Here is a 25,195-nt window from a genome sequence, read left to right as displayed (position 1 = left end):
AATCACTCTTTTAAAGAGCTCTCCCAGATGACCACTATGGAGGTGTGTCCCTGCTTCAGCTTTGTATAGGCTTAAAGAAGTTCCATGCAATTAAGGATCACGTCTCACCCATGCTCATCTTAGCCTTTGGAAATTGCCAGATACACTCAAGAATCATTTATTTAAATTAACTTCACATGAGGAGATATTAAAGTTGTGAAAGTATTAAAAAAAACATTTTTACTGGCAAATGAAAGAGGGACACCAGACTGGACTGTCTCAACTTCAATTTCTTCCCTAATTTTCCACTCTTTATACTAACAACCCTTACTAAGTATTTTGTTCCCAAAATGTTTAAGATAAGGACGCCATCTCAGCTGCATAGTGTCTGCATGTTATTTTGACCTCTGAGAAACTATGATGAAAAGCATATAAATCCACAATCCTTGCGATTTAAAGCTATGTTTTGGTTTAGGTTAAAAAAACAACCAACCAAAACACAACACACAAAGATTAGTCAGATATTTTTGTAGTCGAGACGATGTGATCCTATTTCTGTTTAGAAGTTATTGATGAAACCTATTGAATTAGATCTCTTAAAACCAATAGTCTCTCACTGAATTATGTAACGAAAATTTACTGTGGAACCTGATGACTTTATCACGTTACTTATACTTTAACCATTTCATTTACATCTGAAAGGGAAATGAGAAAGAAATGATTTGACTTGCATCTACTTTTCCAGTATAATTAAGAGCAATGCAAGAAACACAGCTGTCTCTAAAAACCCAAGGAGAGAGCAGTATGTTGCACCACCTGCGAGGAGTTAGAGCAGATCAGACGGGGACCACTCTGACCTTAGGCAATGCATGCTACAACCATGGTGCAGACAAACTTAACCTCATTTTAACCTGGTTAGTCTGGGACAAAGAGCAGGGAAGCTTTAAGAGATGAACTAGGTATACCCATCCAGTGTCAATGCTAGGAAGACGCATGCAGCCCAGGCTGAGGCTCACGCCATCACCACAGCACTTTATCCTCAAAAAAGCCAAGTATTTAAATAGCCAAAGCTATTTCAAGCTTGTTCTTTTCAATAAGCAATTAGATGATCCCATATTGATACAAGCTGACTCATTGCGTTCACCAAATGAAGTAGGACTAAGTGGGGAGAATTAGGGGGAACATTTTCCACATTGCTGGGCTTGCATAGAGGGCAACGCAATAACTTTGCTTCCCATGCTTCCTGAGATATGGTTGACGGAGCAGAAGGCAGGGCACGTGGAACCCCCTGCCTCCTCCAGTAGAAGAAAGGTCATATTACAATGTAATCTCAAAATCAGATCAAAGTGGTTTGGGCTTTGGTACCAAAATGTGAGATGCTGGAATATTTGTCACAATATCTATTGCCATTTTGCATTTCGTGTCGTGATATGAATGATCTGCCTCTAAAGGAAAGCAGACTGTTATCTCTTTATGACTTAAGCACCTGTGATGACATTATGTAGGACTGGTTTTATGTTATTTTTCTTCATGAAAAAGCAGAACAATCAATCTTTTGACATGAAATCTAAGCTAACAACGTGAGGAACACCGAGCATAAGTTATATTTGGGGATATCGGTTAATTTGTCTCTGATGGAATTAATGTCTGTTAAGATAATTAGCATAAAATATATGCAATACTTACTTGAAATAAATGGCTCATTGGCCATATGTCTAGCTAAGTATCTCATGCACGATATACTCCTAAACAGAAATATTTCCTTTACCTACACAAATCAGTTCATTAGTTTCCCTTTAGGCCTTAAAAGATGATGTCTTATGCTCAGAAGCTCATGGTATTAGTTTAAAAATAAAAACAGCTTTCTAAAACAAACAAACAAAAACCACAACCTCTTTGGTTCATTTTCTGTAAACCTCCACAGTGTTCCAAAGTCCAATTTTCATAGTTACATGCACAACAACTCTGCAGAAATTTTGGGGAAAAAAAAAAATCCATGTAGGAGGGTGAATAGTTCCAAATAAGTGGGTCAAGCATCAGGAAAAATTCAGAGAGGCAGCCAGAGTAGGCAGGAGAGATGACTTTGTATTTAAAGCAATGCTGCCTGCTTGCTTCATCTTAATGCTAATGAAATACGCGGCAGAAACATCACCAGTCCTCCCTGAGCACAGCAGAAGGCTGCTGGCTCGAGCTTCAACTCTCCCCACAGCTCTGCTGCAGACACGCAATGCCCTGAGGAAGACCAGTAACCACCCAGCAGCAACTACCGCAAGAGCTGCTTTGTGCTACTGAGATAAACCAAAACGTGCTCGCTGTATCCCCGTGTCCGTGTTCCAGTTGCTCAAACGTAAGGAGACACAAATGAATCAGTGTCACTTGTTAAAAACTGAGAAACCAACCGACCCCACTGGGTAGGGAAACTAATTAAGGAAAATAATTACTTTTATCCATTCCTTGAAACCCAAATCCAACAGACCTACTCTGCTATGACATTGTTGTTGTGCAGAATTTCCTGGCTGGCAAAATATGTCCATTAAAAGGCAGCCAGTGTCTGCACTGAGGAACATGTTGGACCTTGAACTCTCCTTGGAGACCTCTTGCGTACTTTTGGTGTCCTGTGTCAAATCCTACCCGAGGGCACGCAATCTAGCAGAAGCCAAAAAGGTCAAATTACCCACCCTTCTTGTCGTAATTCACTTAAGCATTTCCTAATATTCTGTGTTTGCTTAAACACAAAAATAGCTTGTTCAGTTTTCAGCTGATTCTTTGTTTTGGACATTCTCCTCCTAGCCTTGGTTTGGAATGAGACAGCGGTTCAGAAACTATAGTTTCCAAAGTGAAAGCATATCGTTCTTCCTGGTTCCTGAAGCATTTTAAAAGCTATAAAGTTGTGAGGTTCTCCCAAGTCTCTAGACCTGTCTTCTAGCCAAAATGTTGGAGCAGAAAATAAGACTGATAAAACTATTAGCTAGCTCTCATCACAAATGCAGTCTTTTCCCTAATATCTGTTTTCTCATTTTATCGTCAGATAAAATAAATCCCTAAACACAGGCTTCTAAGATTACAAGGACTCAAACAAATAACAGTGATAATCATATACTAACGGACAATTTTGTAAATTCTGAGCACAGTTCAAGCACTACCAATCTAACAGAGAGCATTACACAGCCATAAAAGTAATTTGAAACAAACTTTTATAATTCACTTTCCATTTACATACGTTACTTCCAATATTAGAAAACAAAATTTGTACCTCAAACACTCTTCCTTAGATGCATCTAAATTACATGAGATTAAAGAGGTTGTAGTTTAAATTGTTATAATGCAATTATCATAGATTGTCACTTGTATCACAAAAATAGATTTTTTTTTTAATTGAATTTGGGATAGATAGGGAAAGAAATGGTACTGCTGCCAAATTGTAGTCATTATTCTAGCCAATTAGATAACAAAGACATCATCTACTAAGTGCATCTTATTTACTAAAAGCAATAATTTAAACTTGAAAACTGATGTACTCATAGAACCAAAGGAAAGTATATCTGTATGCCTTTACATCCAAAATTACCTATACACGTATACTAACAAACCCTGTCAAAGGACTGTGGATAACTATTCTGGGAAAATATACTTGCTCTGATCTGTTCTCTTAATCATCTTTGGTTTTTCACCAAGAACGCACTGTATAGTTTCAAAAGACAACTAAGGAATACAAATATTCTGATAACATAAACGGGACGACAGTACAGTACAGAATTCATGCAAACCCACTTCATTTTCTTGCTCCTATGGACAGTTAACTAACATTCTATGGAAACTCTTTCTCCGTTCATTTGTGTTCAGTGTAATAATGGTGTGTACAGACATAAATTTGTGTGATGTGGGTAGAAAAACATAGAGTGGCTGCAAAAATGACAGAGGGTCTGATATCACTGAGAAGGCATGTCTCATCTGCTGACCTAGAATCAGCTCCATCAGTTTAATCAGAGCCACAGAGCCCAGTTTAATCAGAGCCCAGCAGTGGTTTTGTGGCTTCCTTTAGCTAAAACACTATTGTTCTTTTAAAACTTGTCTTTATGGTGCTTCTATATTTTCTAACTGGCACACAGAGGTGATTGCAGGAAGGAGAGGTATCAAGATATCAAGAAAAAGCAGGAAACAGGTATTAACTGCAAAGCACATGAATGTATTACTTACTATCTAAACCCCTCACTATTTGACATAAATATAAATTGTCTTGTATTTTGGAGCCAAGGATATTTAAAGTACTAGCTCCAGGTCACTGTGAAAAGAGGAGGAGAAAATTAAATCCATAAAGCGAATGTAAGTTATTATATTGATCCTCTTCTTTTGTTTACCAGTAGTACTTAAAGTTCATATCAAAACATGCTGGGGTATAAACTGGATAAATGGTCAAATAAATCAGGAAAATGTATGATTTCTACATATTGAGTAACTTAAACACCAGCTGCTGACAGTAAAGTTAAAACAAACTTCTGAGTGTGTATGTGTTTTTTCTTTGACTTGCCTTTATTTTCTGCAGTTTCTTCAAATATACTCTCTTGAAGTATTGTCCATGTTTTTGTGTCATTTTCCACCCTCTACCTTCCCATAGGTTTGTGCAGGCTGCCAGGCTCTCCTGGTATGCCTTTTATGTGCTCTTCTTCAGTCTGGCCTGTGAAATTAAACACAAGAATTATATATCTGTCACTTTCCCCCCTTTAAATCAATTTATCTCACAGTTTCCCACTGAGGAGCAGAAGTACAGACATGAATGTATACTACAGTAATACGAGTTTCTGATATACTACTTTATGACATGGGGTGTTTTTTCCCTTCCAAATCATCTAATTGCCCTTTGAATTTAAATATACTTTTAAACAACGTGCAAAGTAACAACTACTTTTTCAGAAGAAAGTTTTAACCACAAACTTGCCTCCCACACATCGCAGCGCTCTCGGACCTGCTGCACTTTTTATATGCTTCCACAGTGCACCATGGTAAGGGTTTGAAACCAATTGTAAAGGCTGTACGCCTGCTCAGGTGCTGACAGAACGGATTGACATAGGTGTGATCTAACCAGATCAACGCCATCGAAGTACTCCACAGAGATCCACTCCTAAAGGCGGGGTCTTCAGTGGCAGAAGACGAGTATAAGGAGAGCGCTGCCTATCTGCTGGGCTGAAGCCGAAGCACCCCACTGAACGTGACCGAGCAGTTACTAAGCTCTTCGGCATTTATTCAGCACGTAAGAGGAGGCTGGATTACTGCATTTAAGCCTTGCAAAACGCTGTTTTGATTTCTTCCTACTTCCCACTGCTGCTATCAGGCAGGACCAGGGGAAAACCGGCTGGGAGAGCAGATGAAAATGACTGTGCCAGTCGTGAAGGGAGAATAAGCTGTACCGAAACCAAATGTTCCAAAGTTTCTGGTACATTTGGAACAGGGGGAAAGCGACTGCAGTTTGTGGCTGTCTGGGAGCAGACTCCGAGCAGACTGTGCGTGCTGGGCAGCCAGGCAGGGCGGCAGCTCCCACCGCGCTCCCTCGGCTTCACCATCGCCTGCGCCCACCCCGGCACAAAGCAGTCATTTCTTGGGGCAGAAAACAGCCACCCTATATGGTTTTGCAGGATATATAACGAAGAGGGGAAGGCAGGCTGAAGAGGATGTCGCTATCTCCAGGCGAATGCTTTGCCGGGCAGCGATGCTGTTTAACCCCAGCCTGGGAAAGCTAGCTGGCTGTGCTGTGAGCAGAGGGAGAAGCCAGCGCTTCCCACCAGTCTAGGCCAGTAGCAACTGGTCCGACAAAGGCTTTATTGCCGATGGGGAATCTGCTTCCCTGTGATGGATGGTTTAGCCACATTATATAGAATATCATCCCTGCTGGCATCTGAGATGCTGCCAGGTTCAGTAATGGAGTCAGAAGGAAATAGGATTCCTCCCCCAGCCTGCCAATACTTTTATTTCTCAGCTCCAAATCATGCAGCGCTTTCCAGCCTCACCAATACAGACGAAAGCCATGAAACACCCACACTGCTGTCCTGCCTACACCGATGGTCCCTCAAACGCAGTTCTGCTGCTGCAAAACATTTATTCCAGATCCACCTGTGGCCCTTATGCATCAGAACTAAAGCACATTGCTGGGAACAGGGCAGAGCTTGTCTTCGCTAGTGTATCTCTGCTCTGTGGCTAGAGAGCACATCAATCTCCAGCATTGCTGTTTGGATGAAATGTACTGCTGGTACGTTTCAATTATATTTTCTCAGGGAACATTATGGTCTCTCTGGAGGACTACCGTTCACCTGAATTGCTAATCTGAACATGGCACACATTCAGTTACCCCATTTCTGATGAAGACCCAGATTTCATGAAGTTCCACGCAAGCCTATTGCTCTGGTGTACTGGAAATTATCAACCCTAGCAATGCAGAGCCATGAAACTGTAAAACTAAAGATGGTGTTCCTTATGGTAACAAAATAACTGCTATAGCTTCGGAGGACTTGTATCCTTTTCTTCTGTTATGCTGCCTGCATGTCGCATTTCTTTATAATTAGTTAGAAGACATAAATTAAAATGTTGGAACTATGTGATCTTCAAGGCCCTTTCCAATATAAACCATCCTGTGATGCTGTGATTCTGTCTTTCCTCTCTAAGCAATATTTCTGTATGAATTCTAATCATCATGCAGCACAGAGCTCCAAATTTTGCCTCACACACAGCTGAAGAAGGTTATGCTGTTACATCTAAGTCCTAATCCCTTTTCTGCATAAGTACAGATAGATGTTTTAACCTATTTTAATTTGCCTTAATTGTTTGAGTCCATGGGAAACTGTACTTGCTGCTTTGTTTTGTGCAATTCCAATAAATTAACATGCACTAAGCTGTTTCTCTAGATATTGCAGACTTGTGTCAGCAGTTACAGTTAGTAAGCAAATACAAACCACATTCCCTGGTGATACAAAGACACCCCGTGGTGCCTGCACCACTTGCTTTTACCTTGATATCCAAACACAGCTGAGGCTCTGTCGTGATCTCAGGTTGCAAACAGCCATCTAACTCCTCTACGCCACTTACTCCTGCTGGTGCGAATCCCTTCTTAGATATGGAATCGATCCCAACTTGCCTGTACCTGATTACCAGTCTTGAGACCACGTGATACAAACTGGTTGCCCTTCCTTACACACTCGTACTGAAAAAAGTAATGACAATGTCATGTGTCACCTGCACATTGCCCTGTGCACATGTAGCGCTGTGCTCTTCAAGGAGAACTTCATATTTTATTGAAAACACATTTAACAAGAATAAATGAGAGAAAATGCAGGTTTGCCTATATGATAGCCACATGGGCAGTCTACTTAGTGTTCTTCTCTGATCGTGCATAGGAAAGAGTTTTCATATATGTCCTCCTGTATGTCCTTTAAAGCAGAACTTTAACAATTATTTCTTGGCTTAACTGCACATTAAAAATAGTTCCCAAGTTAATTCTTTTTCCATCAAAGTATTTTTACGCTGACTATACCCCACTTAAAATTTAAACACCAAAATCAGATACTGTTTCTGTTACCTAAGTAAGTGTGAAATGTTTTAAACGGAAGAATAATGAAATAACATCCATATGTGGTTTCTGTAAATCTTCTGGGATTCAAAGTCTTTGTCACAAATATATAATGGCTACTAAAAAACTCTTCTATAATATGGCCTCAAGACAAGTCACAGTGAACTGAAGTATCATTTTCACCATATTTTCAAAAAAAAATCTTACATTTGTAAGTTTTACTCAGGTAACATCGCTCCTGAAACTGTAGTTAGCTTTGGAAGCTGGCAGATGTTAGAAAATTGAAAGACAACTGAACACCTACCAAGTTCTTAGTGCATAGTTCTGGTCCTCTAAGTAGCAGCGATATCACCTCATGAAATCAACCTTTTCTCCTCCATTCCCAGAGAACTGTCATATTGAAATAAACAGATGAGAAGTGACTCTTTTCTAATTTTGCTGGCTACTGCACTTGTATCACTGTCTTCTGTAACTCAGTACAGTTCTTTAACTCTGAAGATAGAGAAGACTTACCAGACTGAGCTGATCATTAGTGCTTTAATACTTTAATATCCTACCTGCCAACGCAGGAAAATTATGGGCTGCTGGGAAAAGGCATAGAACACAGTCACCAGTTCTGCACAACTTCCATCCTCATCCACAGTCACTAGAAAAAAAAAAGAACAGATTTGGGTCTTTCTAAGAAATTGTGTTTCACAAGCTTTTATTTACATTCTAAATGGATAGAAAAGGTACCTCATTTATTTTCAGGTAGCTGCATGCCTTTTTGTTGCCACAAGCATTTTCTCCTACACCTTTTACTGTCTCCTTGGTTCAAGGAGTTTTGGTTTCAGGAGGAAAAGCAGACATGAGGAATGAGTAGAAAGGAGAAAAGAGTGAAAATGTAAGCTCAAAGTAAAGTCCGGTTTTGATCCTGTTTTCCTGATCCATTGAACTGCCCGGCTTTCCCAATGGTTAAAAATCCCTGCAGCTCACCTCTGCTCCGTCAGACATCTGCCTGCATGATACCGACCTCAATGTCACCAGGCAGACCTCCAACAATCCAACAATCTTACTTTATGGAAATATCCCAGTAGCTATCAGGGTGCAAATAAAGTCAGAATCTGGCCCAAAGCTCCTGTTGTAACCAGGTATTTAGTTTTATCTTGTTTAGTTACAGATCTTTTTTGGTTTGTTTTTTTTTGTTTGTTTGTTTTTTCTCCCCCTAGAACATTCCAAAAAACCTATTTTGGAAGAGAAACTTTTCAGGTTTGAGTGAGTGCTTTTTTAATTGAGAAAAATAAATTTGGCTGTATTCCAGCATTATAAAACAAAATCTTTACTGACTTAACAAAAAATTATGCATGCTTTTACTTCCACGGGCATCATAAAAATTACTTTAATTATTGAAATTTAGCATGCAAAGAGTATTTGCTTACGTTCTAACATTGTGACACAATTTCAAAAAATTGTGTGTAAAAAAGAGTTTGTTTACATGTCTTAAGATAAGAATATATTCCAAATTTAGGAAAAATATGTAGCCTCTCAATATTTTTTAAAAAATAAACAATACCATGTCGTGTTTTAATTTTCTGATCCGTCTCCCCCATTCCATTTCTTTGGGGAAACACAAGAGAATGGGGAAGAATTATTATTTTTTTCTCAGATGTCTTTTAAAGGATTGTTTCTGGGTGGTTTTAATCCCTTTTACTGGGAATAGGATCAGGTCCAAATTGTATTTTGCTTCCATGATGACTGATGTGTATAAATATTCATGAGTCAACACCTGGCGTTGGCTATTTTCTAAAAGCTGTATAACTGTTATTGCAGTTCTATCTGTGGACTGTAACATCTCATTTGAATTCATGAGGCCTGTTATAAATTTTAAATATATATGAAGTGATATTAAAGTCTAATGAAGAACAAGAATCCCATCTGCTACCTGCAATCTGGCAATACCTGCATAGCGTAAGAGGGAAACAGTAACAAGCAATGAAGATGGAAACTTGTTTGTTTATTAAAACTTCAGATTTGTTTTGATCATTCCTTCTAATCCCTGTTGATAAAAATCATGTTCCAAAGTGGCTTCTTTCCAGATATCTGTAGAGATCTTTGTGGTTTAACCTACTAAAAGTTTGGCAGAACATTTAACTGCCATATTTTTCTCAAAGAAGAAAGCTACTTAAATTCCCTAACAGGAGACTATTTTATATGCAACTTTGCTCACACACGAGACCCTTTTGAAGATGCCATCTCTCTTATTTCTGTGGACTATAAGGCAAATGTAATTTAGCATTTTCAATGGTGTTTTGTGTCACGAGAACTGCGGGGACAAAAATGATCTTACTTGAACATTATACTACCTATAAAGACGCATGATGTTCTTCATGATGCTAAATAACCTATTTTTTCTCACTTGCCAATATTTTTCAGAACTGATTTTCCACAAACTTCCATCAAGCGTTATTTCTGAGCTCAGAGACAGAGAAGTGTTCAGGTCTCCAAAGTATCAGCAGGTTGTGAATACTGGCATTTTAGAACATGATGGTATCCTTGGTATGATCCTGGTATCCCCTGCCTACGGATAATAGGTCATCATAATATACCTTTAAAGTGTGTTTTTAATTGTTCTTTAAAATTAGATTTGTGGTGAAGGGAGAAGCAAGCAAGTATTCCACTGGTATCAGCAAGGCTCGTACTTCACAGCACGCTGCCCCTAGCCCTGGTCACTGGCATGACTCACTGTAATATGCAAAGGGTCCATCACCCAACAGTCCTAGCCAACGCATTCACAGAATATTTGTAGTAAAATGAGGTGTCACTACTGACCGTAGCTTTGCCTAATACCTGATTTATCAAGAAAATATTTTTTAATTAAGTTTTAATCAAACCTGGAGAGTTACTGAAGAAGTTTGGCACACTGGTCAGCTGCAGGTTGAGATATGTCCCCAGAGAAGCATTAAACCTCTATGGTTTTGTATAAGTAGATACTAGAAGTATGTCATACTTAGCTGAGAATATTTGCATTTGCTATGGTATAAATCCATGACAGTATTCAGTAGCCAGACACCTTTGCTCAAAACTATTTTCATTACGTAATGCCAACATACGTTTCAGAACAGGACCAATGATGGTATTTGACTTGCAGGAGCAGCAAAACTCTAGCTGCAAGAAGGGTAAGACAGCACTCGCTGATGCTTCGGTCCAACGGGATCATAAACACACGACATACGTGGAGTTGTGTACGCTACAAAGCTTTTTAAGCTATTTAACCTCAAGTTTGTCCCAGTATTATTGGTCATAAATTCCAGTTAATTCTTTACATTGCTAAAAATACTGGAATAAGACTAACTGTCCATTTATTAATAATTTGTGCTGTCTGTAATAACCCACGTGACCTGTAATAATTCTGACCCTCTAACACTGAACAGTCAGAAACTGAAAAAAACACTAACAAAATATCTGTGTTTTTAAAATATACACTGATATACACAACAGAAAACAACGCTTTTAGGTTAAACTCTAGTTACCCCTCATGCCAGATGACAACCAGTGTTCTAACCTAAGAGCTTCCTGACATTTCATTTTCCTCTTAGTATTTTCTCAGCTGTCCATGCCCATATACTTCCAAGTGTAAATGGAAGAATCTGTCATACCACCAGAAAAACAGTTGTTTGGTAGTTATTTCCATAGTCACTGAAGGCAAAGGTATTAAAAACTTACAAGAAAGACTAATTTATAGGAACTCATCGATGCAAGCTTTAGTGCTGTTCACATAAAACCTATGCACATTCGCAGACAAGTGTTCGTTATTATCTCTTAGATATAAATTAAAAATACAAAGAAACTATGGATTAGAGTTTGTTGCTTTGGTGGCTTGGGGTTTTTTAATTTTCATTTTTCTTAACACTATGAGCATCCAAATTGCACTCTGAATATTGTCCAATCACTTCATCTTGATGCAAGACTTCACATATAATTACAGCTTTGATTTAGTATAGTTCTTAAGCAGACTTCTAAAGGAAACTCAAAACCCCCAACCAAACAGCCATTTAGGGCAAACGTTTGCAATAAGGTGCCTTAGTACCATTTAGACTATCAGAAAGTAGATAGGTAGAAAGGCGATGGCAAAGATTGTCTTGGAATGATCATGTTATAATTTCAGGATTAAGGGGAGCAAGTTCTGACCTCAACGCGTGAAAATCTACTGCACTAAATATTGTGTGCTATAATATCAATGGCCCAGCCTGAAGAGAACAGAACAAACAGAAGCCTTTTCTTTGTGTATACCTAACCCCAAACCTATCTGAAAGCTACTGTCAAAGTTCAGTGGGTGAGAATGAGCTCTTTAATGGGCTATGACCAGATCTGGTGGATTCATCAGCAAGTTCCTTGCCGAAGAACATGAAAACACAAGGCTGAAGTCTGGTCCTCAGCTATCACAGTTTTCATAGGTAGGGTCAAACATTTTCTCAAAACAAAGGAAAAAGAAGCAAACAGGGAAGAATGACTTGAAAGATTTCTTTCTTTCTTCCTCTGAATCGGGAAGGAAGGAAATGGGCAGAAAGCTCTACAGAGAAATATGGAAAAGCTGGGGTAACGGGGAGTTACATGGAGAGATGCAGATGACACCCACTGTATAGACTTCAGAAAAATAAAGTGGGATTTTTTTAAGTGCAGATTAAAAGCAGACTATTCTAATGAACCAAACCCCTTCTATATTCCCTAGATACATCAAGCTCCTTTAACTAAAGACATTTATAAACTGTCAGTATTGGCCCCTTGTGACCGCCTCCATCATGCACCACAATTAAAGAATTTCTGTCTCCAGATCACTGAAAAACATGCAATCAGCTAAAGCATTTCCCTTGGCAGATGGATTTAAATGCTCCAGTGGTGCCACACACTAACTTCTACAACTGCCTTTCACCCCGCAGCTGCAGCAAGAGGAAGACCATGCCTCTCCAGAGGTAGGAAGAGGCAGCAGCAGCACAGCCGACTTGTTACAATCGCTGTCACTCGCACAGAAGACAAATTTCTGCTCTGGTAATAGAAATCTGAGCGTTTTACAAATGGCACAACAGATGCAGTACACTGATGAAAATGATGTAGACAGTGATGCTGCAAAAACTCTTCAGGCAGAAACACGGTTGTCATGTACTGAACATCTCACATGCACATCGCCATGGCAATGATTCTAGGAACGTTTGGCAGTGCCCTAAGTTAAACTCCTGCTCTTTCTGAAGTATTCTTGTCTGTGTGTGTGTGTGTGTGATTTCCAGATGGAGAAACAATAGAGCTGAGTTCATCATATCATCTTCATGATGACATCTTCCACAATGAAATACCCTCTGTCACTGAAATGCAGTGCCAAGCGTTGAGTATGAGCCTAGTACATGAGGTGGCAATGGAAACCACAGCCTTCTGCTGCAGAGATGCGAGCCAATAGTTGAGTCATCTCAAGACCGTCACATAAACCCTTATAGACTGCTTTTTACATTAGAAAATTTATAAATTGATAAAAATATGTGCTGCCAGGATCAGGCCATTCAGGTGGCAGGATGGGAGTAAAGAGAGCAACCACAGGAGCAGGTGTCCAGGTGGAGTTTTCTAACACACAGTGTGCTCTTTATGCATTTCTGGAAGAGTACAAGACCATCACAAGTCTTAATGAAAATTGAATACAAAAACCAATTAAAGTTTAAAAATAAAAATCAATACTACCTGAAAGATAAATCAAGACCTTACCTGGGCAAACAGGTTGGCAAAGGGCTGACTGGCTAAGAATTCATTCAGAGCCAATCTGTGCTAGAGATACTGTTTAGCTTCATTACCTGATGCTACCTCATCTTCTGACTCAAGGTCTGCCTCACTTGTTAGGTCCTGTCCTTTAATCTCCAAATACAATGGCAAAGTGATTGCCAGTGATTTTATGCTTTTCAGTGCCCAGGACAAAGGGATTGCTCAGCTGCCCCAAAGAGCTAATACATACTTCATGATGAAAAAGGAATGGCCAAAGCCACCAAGGAAAGTTGTTATTTTTTTTTTTAAATCTTCTGTAGCATCACTAGCAGCATATGGAATTTTCAATACTATATTTTTAAAATGCCTGAGATATTCTTAAGGTAAAAAAGCATGGCACATTGAGACAATCAATTCTTAGACGCATTTCATCCAGTTAAAATATTCAAGATTCATTCTGAACTGAATTAGTCCACTGGGATTCAAAATGTTAAATGCTTCATCAAACGCTATCAGACAGAAGGATTCCAGTAGCAATCGGTGGCTACGAAAGTGAAGTAATTGCACAGTGGGCTTCTACAGCACCATATAATCTCCTTAACTCTTAAAGAGGAACCTCAGTTTGACACTCGTTTCACCTCCTGCAGGCAACCTGTGTGCCAGAGATGATTTATGCCTTTCAGACTGTTTAGAAACTGTATTTCAGCTCACTAGAATTAAAGTTGAGCCTTCTCATTGCAACAAGCTTCAAAAAGAAAAGAGTACATTTACGGAAAAAGAAACGAACAGTCCTCTCCTTTGCTTTTTCTTTGTTGTACATTAGATATTTGTACACATATGAAAACACGTAGATCCCTGAAACCCATTTCTTCTAGTGCCTAAGCCAGGGGTGAGGTTGTAATTCCGTATTTGCAGCATCACTCTCTCCCTCTGGAATCGATCACCGTTTTACAAAGTCAGTGGTTTAGGATTGTTCTGTAGAACAAATCAAGAGGAAAAGGGATCCAATCCTGCATGACACTATGTGTTGAGCGTCAGAGAAAAAAGCCCTTGGAAGAATACCTGTTCAGATTTATGATAGTAAAATGCCAAGAACCAAAAGATCAATACAAAGAAAAATGATTTTGTGCAAGAAGAAAAAAACTCTTTCCAAGCAAACAGAAGATGACCATTCTACCAAGCACTATTTTATACCTATATATATAAAATACGGGTACACACACACACGTATACATGCATACATTATCCTATAAACTGTATCCAAAATCATAACTCAGGATTATTTTCATTTTCATTTTAGGATGGAATACTGATGGAAACCCTGACTGGGGTCTCCCCAGAATATGAGGAATGACTACAGACTTCTAAATTGTACAGAGCTGCAACTTAAAATGAGATTAAATTCCTTTCAGTCTTTGCTTAAGAAACAGCCCTGGCACTTGTAAGACGATGCGGCATGCCAAATTAAAAAAAAAAGAAAACCATAACATAGTAGGTTAAAATTAGTTTGATATTAAGTATATACCAAAATTTCCCAATATATCTGTATTTATGTGGGAGGGCATCTCTTGACTAAGAGACAAATGTAAGGTTTGCATGTTCATCATCACTCACCAGGAAATTAGAGGGACAGAAATTAACCTCTGAAGTCTAGGATCCAAAAAGACTGGAAGGTGCTGTAATACCTGCCTCATTTCAGGAGACTGACTGCTCAGTCTTCTGAGACTGGAGCTGTGAGACCACCGCCAACCAGGTGTGCATCCTAAACCTGACAGCCTGATAGGAACCCTCTCCTAACATCAGCTGGTGCTTCTATCCCAGGTAATTCTGAGTGCACTTGTTATTTTATTACCCCGCATGGATAGTGACAGAGGAAACACCTGCTTCCTGGAACAGATAGATGTTACCACTTAAAGAACACTTTATGCCAAAAATAAATAAAACATTGAAATGAAGTCCTATCTGCTATCAAACATTTTGGCAGTGTCATACAGTAGGCACAGCCAGCACTGAGCAAGAATTGAGAAAGCCTTCCTTAGGGAGATCTCCTGCTGCAAAAACATGTTTTGCATGTTCTGAGACGGCCGATGAGAAATTACTAAAACTTTGATTTAAGAAGAAACACGTAGTCATTCTCACTGAAGTACTTTTCCCTTTAGCATATTTTTTTTCTTGCAGGCTCAAGAGATGTCAGACAAGCATCTGTCCAGATTTTTAACAATACATAGACTAGAGTTAACATAAAGATATCTGGGACATAAACCATGCAGCTAGTATCTCAGAGGGAGGGAAGCTTTCAGGACAGGCAGACTAGCATCTGACAGCACAAAGACTCATGATGACAAGATGCTGCAGTAAAATACTCTGTTAGAAGAGCAGCTAACCTCTTGCAAAACTGAAGACGTGAATTATAAAATTAAAAAGACAGATGAAACTACTGCAAAAAGAAGGATTAAATATGCTTCTGAAACCCTGCTTATACTGCAACATGATTTCTTCAGAAGCTTTGTGTAAAAAAAGCAGAATGACGCCAACTGTGTAAAATAAATCGCTGCAGCAGCATGGACAATGAGAAGGGGATAATTAACCTGCTGACAACACAACAATAAATCCAAAAAACATCCATGTCACCTCATTTAAAGACTGTAAACAGAGGACATGGTCTCAAGAACATGCTGGATGTTGCTACAGTTAGTCTTACAGGCACAATAGATATATGATGTCTTCCACAAAAAGGAGATAAGGACCACGCTTGTCTAGTAAATGGTATGTTGAACCCCAAGGAAAAGGAAAATGAAACCACTAGAGAGCACTAAAAACTGATGCACAAACCCACAATGCATCTGCATGTGCAGGTACATCTACCATCCTTCCAGGAGATACATGCAGGAACAGAATGCTAGTCAGCAGCTTCTGAGGGACAGCTGTAATCAAAAAGAACAAGAAGATTGTTTTCTTTGTTTTCCCTTTTGATTTTGACAGCTGTAGAATGGGATGGGTGAAATCCACTGCCATTAAAGTCCAAAGCAAACCTCCTACTGATTTCAAAGCAAGCTTAACTTCACCTAGTGATTTCATGAAATCCAAACATAATGAAATAGGAAAATTCCTTACTGTTTAATTACTCTTAGTCCCAATCCATTACCATTAATTGTTACAACTTCCCCCAGTAATAATTCTAACCCATAGCAGTTTTGGCATCTTCACTGTATTCACCGGGAAAGCAAGCTTGAAGATTTATTTACACCAGTGATGATCAAATCTAATCTTAATTAAAAGCGGTTAAAAGTTAGTAATAGAACTGAAAAGATGTGTCCAAGTATGTTCTGTCAGATTAAATGAAGAGTGTCATCAGAGTCAGAATGAAATAAAATCCCATCTGCTCAGGTTTTATTGCAAAGCACCTGCATTCTCGGTGCTTTTTCATAGTTTCCCTTTTCTGCTACCAACCTTGCATTTTAATGCCTGGAAAACAAATTGCGCCTCTTTTGGGAGGAGCTCACAGTCTTTGCTGATGATATCCAAGATCATGCTCTGCCATGCATAGAGGTTGCAAGACTTTGTTGACTTGACCAACAGTTCATACTTCAGTGGAATGGCATATGCAATCTGTTAACTGGAAGTCCTGTAAAAAGCAAAGATAAAGTCACGAAGTAAGGACCATGGATAAAGCCATTATCATCATCCACAGACCATTGTAAACACCCTCTGTTAGCACAGCCCACTTGTTCTGAGCTCTGCTTTTGTCCATAGGACTGTAGCACCATGTAGTTTCAAACCAGAAGGAAGAGTGCCTTGTACCAAGTCATCGCCAACACAATCTGTAGTCAGATGAGACTAAAAGAAGACTTACATTACTGCAGGAAAAACTTGGAAAAATGTGACCGCTGCACACAGTCATATAGCTACAGGCTACATTTCTAATTTATGATTTACAGATTTATAGTGTGAAATTGTAGTATTATGTAGGATTTACAGTATGAAACTGCCGTAGATTTTAGATCTGTACAAATAAAGAGCAAGTTTCTAGGTCTTTTTGTTCTTTTTTTCTTATTAAACAATGAAGTTACAGAGGTGTTAGTAGCATCTCCTGAAGTGAAATTGAGTTTTCACTTTAAATTTAGGAATATTAAAGAGGAGAATTTATTTACTGTGGTTTATGCCTAAGCCAATCAAATCCTGTTTCTAAAAGATCAGCTTGAAACCCAGCTCTACTGGGATCAAATCCCACTCAAGAGGAAATAAAATAGGAAAAAAAGTGAAGGAAAGAACATTCAGACTTAAAATATATATTAAAAATAAAGTAAATGGAGAGACTTAAGAGTGAGAAAAAAGGAGGGAGAAACAGCATTTTGCTGAAAAGCACAATACGCTTTACTCAGCCTGAATTCTGTTATAGCTGATGCAGAGTCTCCTTCCTTGTATATGAGTTTTGCAGTGGTGAGCCCAGGAAAAACGTAGAGAGCAGGTTTCAGCTGGGAAAACTTGGCTTTAAAACAAACTTACTTTGAGGGTGGTGGGTGAGTGGGGTGGGGGGAGAATAATCACTACAGAAAATAAAAAAAAGATTCAAGAGCAAGATTTTTAGATAGGTCTGCAAGTAATTCACAAACCCCATTACCATTGCAGAAATTGCATCTGATTACAAATGCCTCAAGAATGACTTCAAGAATCGTGAGGACCACAATAAGACAGGTATTCTTCCTTCCATAAATACTGAAATCTGAAGCTAAAATGTTCAGTTCAAATCACTGCTATTGATGTCCATCATCTCACTGCTCGTGAGAAGGCAAAAGCAAGAAGTTAACAGAGTCCAGCATGTTTAGTTTCAAAATTTTGGTAAATTCTCTCAGTTATTTGAAAGTCTTTACAGAAGAGCAAGTGACATAGCAAAAAAAAAACCCCCAAAACCCCCCACCAAAACCCACACACAAAAAACCCCCACAGCAAACCCCAAAACAACCCCTTTACAATTAAAACTTAACAGTTATAAAAGTTTTCTGTGATCAGTTTTGCACATAGAGATGTTCCTGCTGTTATTCATAGCCCAACTTAAAGTCCACAGGTAGGTCTTTGATATCAATTACTAGTTTTTTTCACTTGCAAGTTACACCAAAACCACATGGATTTTAAAGCATAAATCATTACGGAATCCAAAATCTCATATTCAGATTTGGCTTCATTCACTTTTTCTTCCAATCAATTACCTGTTTTCTTGAATATCTGTTTTTCCTACTATGTCTTCTGCTGCTCTGTGATTATAAGTATAGCTTTACTCACAGCTGATGTAGTTAAAACTACTCATGCAACGTTCTAGATAGACAGATCAAATACTGCATGTTAAAAGAGTTTGACTACCTAAGCCTATAATGGGAGTGATCTCACAAGGCCCAGATGACAGTGACATTAAAGAACAGTAGTGTCCAGGAACTGTTAACGGTGTGATGACAGGTATTTTTCCACATAAATCACAAAGAAACAAACCCACACAGAACCTAAGAGCATCTGGAAGGAAGAGAGTAAACGATTCATGGGGAGACACATCACGTTTGCACGATCATGCTGCGGACAAACTTACTTCCAGCGACATTCATGGAAATGTTGTTCTTGGCTTAACCTTAATCTGCACAGCATGTTCATCTTTCTGCTCAGCCTAATGCTAGACACAAAGCCAAGACACACCAATTATCTCACACAACAGATGCTGAGATCAGCTTGTCAGCAGTATACTGAGGCTCAGGTCACAAATATCACCACCTTAGTGTTGTCCTGGATTTACATATCCTAAGCATTCGCCCAAACACGTTCCGGTTTGGGATAACTTGGAGTTCCTGAAGAACAAGCCTGAACCAGGAGGTAGCAAGGAGCAGCTCCTGCACTGTTGCAGCCTGCGCTGGCAGCTGGGCTCGCTCAGGGCAGAGCCATGGTAATGCCAGCACCAGCTGCACTGATGTGGGCTGGAGGCATCAGGTGGTAGCAGCCGGGGAAACAGCGGAGGGAGCGGGTCCTTCCCGCACAGGCCAGTGGCTGCACTTTTCCCACCTTAGAGCTCCTCCACGGTGGGGTGAGGAGCGCAGTGCAATCACATAGCCATTTGGACATACCCATTTTCACGGCATTTCACTCTCCGAGCAGCTGCCCACTCTCTAGTTGGGCATTTCACACTCTTACGTTAGCAGCTTTGGGCTGCTTTCACGTGCTGTGCCCAAGGCAGGTATAAAATGGGGAGCGAGGCTCATAGCTGTTGGCATCCTATATCTCAAGACATACAATACTTTCCTCCCACAGACTTCCCATGCTCTAGCTATGCCAAGCTTCATAGCCAGGCTAAAAAGGGAAGGGAAAATTGTCTTTCTTCCAGGTATAATGTGGTTTGCAGCACGTAATTAAATAGTCTCTCCCTTCCTAAACAACCCTACACACAGAGTGGGTGTTTGCTCAGTCGTTCCTGATGGGAGGCCACTCTGCACAGCCCTTGCAAAATGCCTGATGTGGCTCCAGCCCCACGCTGTGAGGCAGAAGAGAAGCTGCTGCTGGCAAGGCTCAGCACTGGGCAGGTTGTGCTAACAGCTGAGCCAGGGCAGAACCAGGTGCTATCTCCTGTCCAGCCACGAGCCTCTCTTACCTTAGCCTCCCAGTCCCTAAAGACAGCATAAATGCTGACAGAAGTGTGTAGCAAGTGATTTTTTTATCCATTGGTAAAGAACAACACTACCCCTACCAGTCCCTGTATACTGCTTAGAAAAGAACGAGCAAATGAAACAAGAATCTATGTTCTACAAATAAAGCTCTGTACAAACTATTTACTTTTTTCCCCTCCCTTCCAGAAATCTATTTAGAGCAACAGGCGTTTCAGATATGTTTCCAATTACTGTGTTTACCATATACCACACATAGCTGAAGGGGGAGATGAATTGCAATGATACAATAAACAGTTCATAGGAATGAATATATGCATTACAGTTTTGTAGGTCTCCTGTGAATCGAACGGATTCCTGTAAACTTTTGTTTAAAAGCAAGTAGCATGATTAGAGTGGAAAACAATACAAGCCTAGATGATATAAACATACTTCTGAAATATTAACGATATTCCAAATACTTCCTTTTCCCAACAGTTTTTCCTTAGCGAGCAGGTTTGGATCAGATGGATTACCTGGTTTAGTTGAGATTTTACTTCAAGCTGCTGTCAGCAAGAAAAACAGAAAATGCACAGGACAAGATGATTACACTAAAGAAGTGCTGGGACTGTAATGCCCACTCATTGTAATGGCCCATTAGTGCCAAAACATTACCCGCTTCTGATGGCAATCAGACTGTACTTGCTAATTACTGATACATACGGGTGTCATGTTGCCTTTTGCTACTTGATTTAATTAGATGTATACATAGTGCATATGAAGGGATTAGAGGAAAACAGGAAAGGAGTAGCTAAAACTAAAACAGTTTGTAAATATTTTTTTCTGTTATAGTTCACATTAGCATGATGCAACTTTTGTATGTGTGCAAGAGATACATATCAGAGGTGTCAAGAGAAAGACAAAAACCCCAAAGGTTTAATGCATTAAAAAGGAGAAAAAAGAAACAACAGGATCAAGAAATAATAGCTTTAATTTCACTGTATGCCAATTATGTCAGTTTTTCTTCCCTTCACAGGGAATCATTCATAGCTGTAGAAATCTTTGGTGAATATCCCTACCTTTCTGTCACAGAGAATCCATACGACACAGCACCCTCGCTCAATTTCACACATTTCCTGAATCATCAGATGAAAAGAACAAAACATTAAAAAAGTGTGAATCTTACCAGCTGAAGAAAATATCACAGGACCTCTAACGCTACAATTATTATAGCTCCAACAGTCGCTGCTGGCTGCTCACATTTGCAATAGAAAAAGACAATAAAAAGGAAGGTTTATGTGGCTGAGGTGCAGTTTCCATCTTAGATTTAAGCATGAAGGCTTTTCAGCTCTTTCTCATTTATTTAGAATTTGTATGTCCTAAAGACGGACAGTTTTCATTGGAATACAATGCAGGCCAAGACTATGTTTCCAAAGTGCCACAATACTATGCTGACAGTAAAGCCATGTAGAATACATACAGGTAACATTAGATACAGTTTATTGCAAACACAGGAAATATATATATTTTTTAATTTAATTATCTATACCTGTGAGGATTTGTACCAGAATACTGGAGAAAAAAAAAAAAAAAAAAAAAAAAAAAAGACAAAGAATTGCTGATCTATCGCAGCACTAGAATTGCGTTAGTTTACAACATGTGTTTGGTAACCATGGGTACTAAACAATTTCATAAGGACTTCACATAATCTAGGAACTATAAATAGATTTGGGAGCAAAGTACAAACTTACTTGCAGTATCCAAGGGTTGGGAAGCACAATATTCTTTGTAACATATCATTTCTATGTGTTTCCAACAAGCATTGTGAAGTTACTTATGGCAATACCATCATCTTTTTGTGTATTTCTTCTTTTCTAGTTTACCCTTCCCATCTCCTGTGACTCAATCAAGCTGAGCCTGGGTGATAATGAACAGGGGAATAATCGTAAGCTCTCAATTTGCTTAAATTTTAGAGGGAAAAGTGCAGAAAAATGTGTACTAGCCAATGTTAAATAAAAAATAACCATGCAAAAGATGCCTGGAATAGTAGTCATGAAGTTGACAGAAACTACTGCTAAAACACAATTATAAGTACTTCTTCAGTGTTACAGCTTTTTTCTTTTAACCCTGCACGCTTACCTTTAGAGAAACCAAGAAGGCAGAAGAACTGAAGCTCTCCTGAGCACAAACAGATAAATGCAGTAGGCAGTTCCCTACCTGAACTGCGTGGGACTTAACACACAGCTAACTCACTTATTAATCAGATAATTTAGGTCATGGTCTAAACTGCTTTGAAGCAAAGCTAACAATAAATCAGCTTCAGTATTGCAGCTTCTGAAGAGAGTTCAGAAATTCATGATAATACAGAGAACTCTGCTTAAAGAGAACAGGGGATACTATAAATTCTATTCATATTTTATCCCCACTCGCACCTCTCCTTTGAGTGTGCTTTGAGAGAAAAAAACACTTGTAGATTTTTGGGGAGATTTTTCTCTTGTAAACAGGAAAAAAAAAAGCAGCAGCTTGTGTCAAGAATACTGACACCTCACAATGAAAACATTTCGGCCTCACAAGCTGAATTGGTTGTCAACTTTGTGAACATTTCTGATGAGCTGCTTACATCTGAGTGACTTACCTCTTTATTCAGCTTCCTTTCATTGCAACATTAGCAAAAGCCATACGTGTATATATTTACTATAAACAGACTCCCATCCAGTCACTGATATTTCTAACTTAAAGAAACACTTCAAATCCGAACTCGCCAGCCTCAAAGGTCCTGTGGTATAATATTCAAACTCTGCTGAGAACCAAAGTAATAATGCAGTGGGACTTCAACCACAAGCTACAGTTCGAGTTAGCGTAATTTATCATCTGCTAATCAAATCACTCTGGGCTCCAAGGCTGTGGCTAGGCTGGGTGAAGTAACTGGCAGCAACGCTTGCAGTGAAGACAAAGGCTGGGAGCACACCAAGCCAAATCCAAGCAAACGCTCCAGCAGTTTTTCCCTGTCAAACTAATTCATGGGTGCTCATTTTTTAATGGGGAAGTTTTAATGAATTTAACATAAACGGCTCTTTTTCTAAAGGCTAACTAGCAGATGGATTTATACTTACATAGCTGGAGCTAATTATAGATTTTTTTTCACGCTTTTTGGCTACTCTTATCATTAAAGTGGAAAAATATGTACAACGCAACGTTAAGGCAAAGAAATGTTTTTCTCATCCTAGCAAGAAGTCTCAGTTACAAGGTTTCTCATTTTCTCATTTTAAAATAAAAGTCACCAGTATTCTCTGCCAGCACTGGCTGGCCACGATCAGCTGCTTAGTTAATCGCTAAGCATTTTAATTGTCTAAAGAAGATTTTCGTTACCTACCTAAGAATATTTAAAAAGTTTAAATTGTTGAGGGTTTACTTGCACTCCACTCACAGAGACAGAGCAGAGGGCACCCCGGGGAGCTGAGGAGACCCAGGATACACACTAGGACTCTCTAAGCTCAGCACATCAGCACCCAGCCCAGCTGGTGGGTCCACAGAGATCCATCACCAAAGTGCCCCGGGAAATACACTCTCGCTGGGCAGGCTCTGCTGAGGGAGGGCAGCACTTGCCAAGCAGACACACAGCATGAGATCTGAGATGAGTGAGAAGGCCAGGAGGACCACTGCCATCCCAACTCTGGAGGTGACTGGGTCATTCCCCAGCAGTCTTAGTGCTTTCCCATACGTGCCTAGAACTGCATTTTGGATCACTAGCCAGAAATTATTTTTTCATGCATTAATATCTTTGTGATCATGAAAAGAAACTGATGAGAACAAAGGTAACCTCACTTTTTACTTAGCTTATTCCAAAGTCATGCTTGACTTGGTATTAACAGCTGGCATCCTCACGGTCAAGCTTGACATGCAAGCTAACACTGTAGCCTAATTCAGTTTCAGGAGTGAAGCCCAGTGCTCTTACCTGCACACCTTTTAGCAGAAAAACCTCCAATTGAGGTATGAATTTAATTACACTCAAAAAAAACCCCCACCAAAACAACACTTTACCTTGTTTTGGTTCTTCAGTATTCTCTAGAGAAAGAAATCCATGCCAATTATCCTGCTAGATAGTACTTTCTTCAGTGAGGGTTAGCATCTTGATGCAACTATAAATTACTCTTTCCTTGCAGAAGGCAAGGAAACTTTATTAATTAGTATCATTTGCAGATGTGGCCATCCACCAAAATGGTTGTCTGCCAAGAATCTTGCTTAAGTCAAAAAACCAAAGACCCATTGCAAGGCACACAAAGATGACCAAATGTTTGGCAACTCACAAACAGAAGTAAACCAGGATATAATTTCCATATATAACCCGTCTGTCAAGGTAAAGGATGTGTATCTTCCTACCTGATGGTGAGCATATATGCATCCATGAGAAAGGATAAAAGATATGTTGTGTCCTTGTGTTGGTAATTAGCTTTTTGGAAGTTAATTCTGAAAGTTATCAGTTTCCATAAATGCCAGAGGAAATTGAAAGCACAGTAGAAATTAATGCCTCTTCAGCTCAAGCGATTTTCTTTTCAGAAGCTACACTGAAATCTTTTCCTAAGGTTTACCCCGACTGAAATAAAACCTAGAATTATTAGTTGCTGAAATGAAATAAATGATTTGGGTTTTGGTTTTTTTTTCCTTCTCCAATGAGGCCAGAGGTCGGATCACATAAAGAACAAATAAGAGCAATTTTACTTCATCTAAACATGAAGTATAGGACAGAAATGGCAATTATACAAAGAATATGTGATGATTCACATATTAGACCTGTAACTGGCTAAGATGAAAACCAGGGCATCGTTATCATCACTTACATTGAAGGAGCTCTAGTTCATGGGAGAAAATTTCTAGACAGAATAAGAGAATATTTTAAGAATTGTTTAAATGAAATATACATTAATTACAGCAGGAGGAGACTGAAAATTCCTAAATACTGTTTTCTAAGTCTGTATTACTAATAATACCCAAACACTCCAGTTATTTTTCTAGTACAAACATATTTGGGTCTCTCATTAAACCAAGAATGCTCCCGACTTGCAATTTGCTCAGCATCTTCGAAGGTTTAAAAGAGATTCTGAGAATACTGTGAAAGTCCACCATGAAATGTATCTTCACATGGCCTTATCAAGCAACCGAGCTATTGCAGCAACTGAAACCTCCTTCTCAGCAAATATTCATCTGTGGAGTCCTGTAAATGTGTACAGTAATCAATATACAACAAAGCCATTGACAACCAGAGATTGAGAAAAAGCTTAATTTGCATCCATTAAGTGAGTTCATTTCTTTGCTCAGCACTGTC

The 25,195-nt window shown here is 39.2% G+C and overlaps 2 long non-coding RNA genes across 2 annotated transcripts in view; one reads left to right on the top strand and one right to left on the bottom strand.

Annotated features, from left to right (window-relative positions):
- LOC114013910 (uncharacterized) overlaps positions 1-22,263 on the top strand; it is a 32,417-nt gene extending 10,154 nt beyond the window's left edge. The window contains exons 2-4 of the long non-coding RNA XR_003557169.2: positions 14,556-15,076; positions 17,885-17,950; positions 21,751-22,263. This is a non-coding gene — a long non-coding RNA (uncharacterized LOC114013910). The remainder of the gene's footprint in view (positions 1-14,555; positions 15,077-17,884; positions 17,951-21,750) is intronic.
- On the bottom strand, positions 601-17,299 carry LOC114013909 (uncharacterized). The gene is made up of 3 exons (XR_003557167.2): positions 16,706-17,299; positions 8,092-8,180; positions 601-4,654 (listed from the first exon to the last, which is right to left on the bottom strand). It is a non-coding gene; the product is annotated as an uncharacterized LOC114013909 (long non-coding RNA).
- Positions 22,264-25,195: the final 2,932 nt, after the last annotated feature.

The sequence above is a fragment of the Falco peregrinus genome, chromosome 1 (genome assembly GCF_023634155.1).
Source record: "Falco peregrinus isolate bFalPer1 chromosome 1, bFalPer1.pri, whole genome shotgun sequence".
Taxonomy (NCBI): Eukaryota; Metazoa; Chordata; class Aves; order Falconiformes; family Falconidae; genus Falco; species Falco peregrinus.
This window is presented reverse-complemented; position numbering and strand designations above follow the sequence as displayed.